General features: G+C 44.3%; 1 pseudogene; it reads left to right on the top strand.

The window, feature by feature from the left end:
- Nucleotides 1-414: 414 nt before the first annotated feature.
- Nucleotides 415-4,215, top strand: LOC123142206 (putative disease resistance protein At1g50180; annotated as a pseudogene).
- The last annotated feature ends 3,780 nt before the right edge of the window (nucleotides 4,216-7,995 follow it).

Genomic DNA, 7,995 nt, shown 5'->3' with positions numbered 1-7,995 from the left:
TCATCATGTTGTTTTCCAAAATAATTATTGGTAGTACGAGGAAAACCGTGGTGTGGGTGACATTAATCCTGCAAATAGGGGTAAAAGACGTGTCTTCCTCATTTTTCCTTCTTCTAATAATCTAGGTAAAGGTAAGAAAAACATCGTGTCGGCGAGAATAAATTTTGAAAGTCGTGGAAAATAGTTTCGGACATCCAAATATTCAAACGGCAGAAAAGATAACTTGCACTTTTACTGTGGTAATTTCTTTGGGAGAAAGCTGAAGGATGAAGAAGTACGGTGGTTAGATAGGCATGAATGCACCCAACGCAATAACTAGGGTTCAGAACGATCGGGGCCCATCTGGTCCAGCCCATGTGAGAACTGAGAACGGCCCCACCTGTTTCAGCCCTCGTCGACTCGTCGTCGTCGTCTCGTCTCCCTCTCTATCGATCCCCAAATCGGCTCCTCCCTCCCGTTGAGCTCCAGCTTTCTCATAGTTCCCGACCTCTCCCCCATGGCTCCACCTTAGATTCTTGGTCGTCGTAAGCAGGAGACGAGGGAGAGGAGATTGACTGCGAGCAGTCCGGCGCCGGCGGGAGAGGAGAAGGACGGACAGGTGCGGCGACGTTGCTTCTCTGCCGACGGCCAACTCGGGTAAGAGGCGCAGACCAACACACACATTTCTATATCTATCCCTTTCTCCCATCAATGCAAGTGCTCATGTTGTTCTTGCTCAGATCTACAGTGTTAACAAGCTGGAAGAGGGAGGTTGGAAACTTGCTGTTTGAGTGACCAATGGCCACTTCCGCTCTCACCGCCGTTCTTGGGAACGTGGGAAATCTTGCTGTTCAGGAGACTAGTTTATTATGTGGGGTTACCCTTGAAGTGGCCTTCTTGAAAGATGAGGTGATGCGGCTGCAGGGCTACCTCAGAGATGCTGAGAGCAGACAGAGATCTGGAAATGCAAGCGTTGCTATTTTGATGAGCCAGATTAGGGATGCCGCATATCAGGCTGAGAATGGCATCGAAGCCGCAGACTATATGAAGAAGAGAAACATGATCAAGAAGAGCTTCATGGGTACAATTTCAAGGTATGCTCGCTTACCAAGCGACTTGACTACCCTTCATAAAGTAGGTACTGAAATTAAGCGCGTGAGCAGGAAACTCAATGAGATATTTCAGAGTGTACAACGCTTGAATATCGACTTGGACACTCGTGTTGTGGATGAGTCGCTGGAAGATTATGGCCTTATGCACCAAAACTTTCAGGATGATGTTGTCATGATTGGTTTCGAGGACGAGTACAAAGAAACAGTGGATAAATTAGTTCACGGAGAAGATATGCTTAATGTTGTCTCCATAGTTTCCATGGGTGGGGCAGGCAAAACAACCCTTGCTAGGAAAGTATACACTTCATCTGGATCAAACAACACTTTGAGGCACTGATTTGGGTGACTGTATCTCAAAAGTTCAAGGTCGTTGATTTACTAAAGATAATTGCGAAGCAAATATCGAGTGATGAAGATCGGTCAAGAAAAATTGATGACATGAATGAGTATGAGGTGGCAAAGAAGATCCGTGATATCCTCATGCTAAAAAGATACTTGGTAGTTCTCGATGATGTGTGGGAAACAGACACATGGGAGAAACTAAATAGAACAATTAAAGCCTTTCCCGATGCAACTAATTGTAGCAGAGTACTATTGACCACAAGAAAAAATGATGTTGCGAATCATGTTGAAATGCCAACCCATATTCATGCTCTGAAGTGTTTAAATGAAGAGAAAAGTTGGGAACTTTTTAGTAGCAAAGCTTTACCATCATACAGAAGGTCAAGCATAGCTGACCTGTATGAGTTTGAAAAACTAGGGAGACAGCTTACAAGGAAATGTGATGGATTACCACTTGCACTAGCAGTTTTAGGAGGTTATCTATCAAAGAACCTCAACACTCAAGCATGGTCCGATGTACTACTGGGCTGGCCATCAACCAAAGATACACAGATGATGCGAGGCATAATAGCACTCAGTTACAAAGACCTACCAAATCATTATTTAAAATCTTGTTTGCTCTATCTTGCTGCTTTTCCGGAGGATTTCAACATATCTGTGAGGGCTCTTATTAGTTTGTGGATAGCAGAGAGATTCATTCCACATACTCCAAGGAATACACTAGAAGAAACGGCAAACAATTATGTAACTGAGTTGGCTCAAAGAAGCTTGGTGCAAGTTGTTCAAACAAGAAGCATACATGGATGGATTGAGAAAATAAGGATTCATGATATCCTACGTGACTGGTGCATAGAAGAAGCAACCGAAGATGGTTTCTTTGATGTCATTGATGAAACTACTAGAGGTGAGGCTAGCTTCCTCTCATCTCTTCACTTGATACATAATTTCTTAAATATGTGGCTTCCTTTATATAGGTCTGCTATTTTGGGGCTGCATGTAGAATAGCTTATTCCGGACTGTGCACACAAATTGTATTCCCTCCTTTCCTAAATATAAGTCTTTTTAGAGATTCTACTATGGACTATATAAGGAGCAAAATAAGTAAATCTACACTCTAAAATATGTCTACATACGTCTGTATGTACTCCGTACTAAAATCTCTTAAAAGACTTATATTTAGGATCGGAGGAAGTAATAAACAATGTATTTTACATTATTATGTGACTGGAGCAGTAATTCATTTGTTTAAAATTTACTACACGTGGGCGTTTTTTATGGTCAACTTTTTGTGTGGACATATTTTGACATTTTTCTTTTATTGTCATTGTTAGGCAGAATTTGTCAAATACATGAGTTATTATATAAATCACACTTCAGGAGGTGGCACATGGCTCAGATCCACATCCTTTTTGTAAAGAGCACACCAGAGTAATAAAGCTGAGTTCGCGGTAGTAAAAATACTATAAAAAAATTCACAATTATGCACTGGTAAAACCGAGACTGAATTTATGTTCCTTGCATGAAACAAATGTTAGTACTAATTAAAAGTGTGTGCAGATGCCGTAGAATGTAATCCGGCCTAGGATTCAGCTTGTTTTCATGGGAGTGCAAAATAAGGTATACTTCATACAGTTTCTTAACTATACGGCTTATTCCTGACCTATAGATGTTATGTAATGAACAGGACAATTTGGAGCATCGTCGTCTCATAGCAGGATATCCTATCGGTGTTCTTTTCAAGACTCAAGTGGGCAGAAGTTACAGGCATCACCGAATCTCAGAGCATTGCTTTGCTTTGGACTTTCATCATCAGTAACTTTTCCTGAGCTAAGGTTCCTAAGAGTTCTTCATGTCGAGAACTCGGAGCTAGAGAATTTCTCCAAGGTAATTGGTGGGTGCATTCACCTACGACACCTCACGCTGATTAGATGTGGACAAGTGATGGTTCCTTCTTCAATCTGGAAACTCATTTACCTGCAAACTATAAGCTTATCTGGCAAAGATGTATCAAGCTCCCTCTGGGATATAACTACTCTAAGATATGTAGATCTTTCTAGTATTTCTTTGCCAAGGAGTGTGCAAATTCCACAAACCCTACGGGAGCTTCATATATGGGCTACTGATGATGAAATTAAAAAAGACCCGATGCCGATCCTGGAGATGCTTCCTTGTCTTGTGGTGCTGGAGTTGCAAGATTTTAGACCCGAAACAATGTCCTTTGGTGCCCAAGGGTTCCCTCGTCTGCAAGAGTTACGACTTGAGAACTGTTCATTTAACAAGTGGACGATGGAGGTTGGAGCAATGCCAAAGCTATTCCATCTGTCATTTTCATATTGCGGTGTGGGGGGAGGAATCCCCGATGGATTACTGCACCTTCCATCCCTCAGGTTCGTATCACTGGATTCTGCAAAAGCTTATCGGAATGACAGCACGCTGGATGGTCTGAGACACAAAGGATGTGAGGTAACGCTGCCCCCCTCCTCCCTCATGCCCCCCTTTAAATTTCTGTTATTCAATTTTACTACTACTACCAGGGATGACAACGCCCTGTCTTTTGCAGGTCAGAGGGCGTTTAGATTAGTACAGTACTAGTTATGAAGGCACTATGGTCCTATGGTCGAACCAATGTGGGATTGTTGAGTATTTCGTATTAAGTTGTCTGTACTATTCCTGTATTGGAATTATCACAAACAAGCCATATGTACTGTACAATTATCAACTCATGTTGTTCGTCTTATTTGGGTACTGTTAATGAGCAATCATTTCTGCAACATAGTTCGCCTTGAGCAGTGATATTGTATCATAATTAGTATTGTATCAAGTGAGGCGTCGGTGGAGACGACGAGAGCCCTAGCTTGAATGACAGCAATTCTGGTACCAGTATCGCATGTTGGTAAAAAAATTAAGAACAAAGTTGAGAGCAAGCCTCTGAATTGTCAGAAATGAGTCCTGGGCTAATAGATGCATCCTGGCTGCAGTAACTGTTACGAGAGTGAATATAGATCACTACTAGTAGCAGGTCAGAAACGGAGACACCAAAAACCATACTCTGAACCTCTTTTAGTGCATCTGCATCAATGTTCTTTGAAAATACTAACGCCCATATGTATGGGCGTTGGCATCTCTCTCACACGCATGAATCAACGCCCGTTTGTGTTTGCACGAATTTTGGCATGTTTTGCCAGATTTTTTTATGTCACGTAGGACTGGGCTGGTGTGTGGACATTCATCCGGTCGCCCACACGTCCGTTTCACCACGCGGAGGGGCTGGTGTGTGGGCGTTGGCATCTCCCTCACATGCATGGATCAACGTCCGTTTGTGTTTGCACGAATCTTGGCATGTTTTGGCAGATTTTTTTATGTCACGTAGGACTGGGCTGGTGTGTGGGCATTTATCCGGTCGCTCACACGTCCGTTTCACCACGCGGAGGGGCTGGTGTGTGGGCGTTTAGCAGTTCGCCCACACGCCAGTTTTTACGCACGCAGAGGGGCTGGTATGTGGGTGTTTATCAGTTCGCCCACACGCCCGTCTCCTCTCCCACACCCCAAAGCTGTCAGTTGACATGTGTTTTGCAGGGTACATGGCAACTGCTCTATTGTGCTTATAAGCAGATGGCAACTCCCTGTTTACCCGAACATATAATTTTGCCATGTCTTTTTGTAGTGCTACATGGCAAGTGCCTAGTGTTAGTAGGTGGCAACTTCTAAAGTTTTCAAATAATGGCAACTGTAGTAGACCAGACCATACATGGCAACAGCTGCAGTTGTCCAAAAATGGCATCTGGCACTTGACCTGAGATGGCTGCAGTTGAACAACCATGGCAACTGTAGTTATTAGACATGGCAACTGTAGTTCAGCAACATGACAACTGTAGTTAAACGAACATGGAAGAGGGTCTGGACCATGGCAACTGGGGGACGCGTGGTGACTGTCACACGGGGCGTGCGGGACCATGAGGTAGGAGGCCGAACATACGGGCGTGTGGGCGTTATCTATTTTGCTCACACGTAGACGTGTGAAAGGGACTGCGAGGCGAAAGACCGGGCGTATGGGCATTACTTGTTTTGTCCACACGTAGACGTGTGGACTAGTTCTCTTAGATACCACACGAAACATGTGACCAGACCCCTTAACGCCCACACGTGTGGATGTTTCGGGACCCATGTTTTTTAGAGTATGAAAGAACGGCCTCAGATTCAGAGAACTGTGATGTGGTAAATAATCTGATGCATACTTATCTGGAAAAGAAATTCTAAAGATATCTTTTTTGAAAGAAAAAAATTATGGAGCCTGCAATTGCTAGGGAAAATTCGCATGTTTTATTTGGCGCCGCAGTCACGACTCGCAGCAGCCTTCCCCTCCCCAGGAATCTCCAGCGGCCTGGCACTGACCATCTGCCATATTCTCAACGCCTCGCCACGGAGTTTTCCGATGTCTGAACATCTGTGCAGACCACGTCGGCCTGTTGTACGTACCCAAAAGTAGGATTCCTGGAGGTGAACAATACATACATACATACATACATACATCGATGGTGCATGCTGAAGTGCATCAGAGACAGCCATGGAGACATGCAAAGTGCAGGAACGGGCGATCTTAGAATTTGGCCAACGCCGTGCAGGAACGTGCCGAGTAATCATCGATGCCGATCCTGAAGATACTTCCTCGTCTTGTGGTGCTGGAGTTGTGTAATTATTGGGTCGAAACCATGTCCTTGGGCGCCCAAGGGTTTCGTCGTCTACAACAGTTAGAATTCGCGAGTTGTTACATTGACAAGTGGGTGATGGAGGTTCGGACAATGCCAAATCTATTTAGGCTGACTGAGGGATGATTTCCCCGACGAACTAGTGCACTTTCCATCCCTCGACATCGTATCACTGTCTCAAGTGGAGTACCACTATTCGGATGGCTGCACACTGCAAAGGCTGGAACAGAAAGGGTGCAAGGTAACTATGCCCTCTTCTCCCTCTTGTCCTTCTCCCTCTAGTTCTCTTTGGTTTGTTTTTTACTACTACTACTCCCGGTGATTACAATGCGCTGCTTTTTGCAGGTTGTGGATGATTGGAGAGGATCAAGTATTATTGTTTCGCAGCTACAAAGGCAATATGGTCAGTCTGGCCATGCTCTCTTGTCAGAGGAACAAATATCTCGTAATTTCTATCACGTGGTCCCTTCAGTTTTTGTCTTTCTGGTATTTCTCTACTTCTTATAAAAAACCGAGTTGATGATGATGGTGTGCCTGCCATCTTGCAATATAGACCATCCGATCTATATCTGACGGATAGAAAGCAAACTATGACAATTTTGCAAAAAGATACCTGCACCTCTCTCCACATTTGCAGATAAGGCCTTCCCTCGTTCATCCTTATCTCCCACAACCTCATTGTTGAGCAATTAAAAAAGGAAGCCTATGGAACAATCTGGCATGGTGGCCGCTGCCGGCGTCATCCATCCCCATGCCTCCGCTCAGTCCGACCACCAATCACCACCACGCCCCACTCGTCCTTACCTTATCTCTCCTCTTTCTCGAGATATCATTAGTTTTTACACATGAGATTACTCCCGCATAGGTCAATCACGACAGATGTTTTGTAAAAAAAAAATGCATCTTGATGTTCCGTGCAATGCACGGGCATCTTGCTAGTGTCTAAGCAAATGTGTGACTATTGAGTACTGTAATAAATGATCTGTACTGTTCTTGGATTGGAATCATCACAAACAGGCCATATGTACTGTGAAATTATTAGCTCATGTTTTATGACTTCTCTGGGTCTAGACAAAAGAAGTGAACACTCACTGTCACATCAAGGTTCACCTTGTGTCATGATATTGCATCATGATTATGTTTTGTATCGAATGAGGCTTAGTTTATATGTCAGCGTCCTAAAGACAACAATTTTGGTACTAGTTTGGCATGTTGGTAAAAAAAATCAGAACAAAATTAAGAGCAAGCCTCTGAATTTAGCAGAAACGAGTCCTGTGTTAATATATGCATCCTGGCTGCAGTGATTATTACAAGAGTGAAAACAGAGATCACCATCGGCCATATCGTGTGAACTTGTGTTACTGCATCAGCCTCAGATTCAGAGAATTCTGATGTGGTAAATTATCTGAAGCATACTCCTCTCGTCTGGGACAAAATTTTCTGAAGAGAACTTCTTTGAAAGAACAAATTCTGGAGCCTGCAATTTCATGTTCCGTTGGTCCCCTGTGACCACTCACCTCACCACAACCTTCCCCTCCACTGGAATCTCCAGCGGCGTGGCATTGACCTCCTTCCCTGTCCGCCATCGCCTCCACGAGGACGGATGGCTCTCCACTCATCGCCGCGGCACTGTTATCTTCTCAGCGCCTCTCTACGGAGTTCTCTGGAGCCTGAACATCTGTGCATACCACCTCGGCCTGTTGTACGTACCTAAATGGAGCAGACAGACCACCTGCTAAATTCCTGGAGGTGAACGTACATATACGCGATGGTGCTTTCTGCATCAGAGATAGCCATGGAGACATGCAAGATGCAGGAGCGAGCCATCTTCAGGATTTGACCGACGCCATGCTTGC

Source organism: Triticum aestivum, chromosome 6D, assembly GCF_018294505.1.
Source record: "Triticum aestivum cultivar Chinese Spring chromosome 6D, IWGSC CS RefSeq v2.1, whole genome shotgun sequence".
Lineage (NCBI taxonomy): Eukaryota > Viridiplantae > Streptophyta > Magnoliopsida > Poales > Poaceae > Triticum > Triticum aestivum.
Note: the sequence above shows the minus strand (reverse complement) of the source record. Positions and strands in the feature narration are given on the sequence as shown.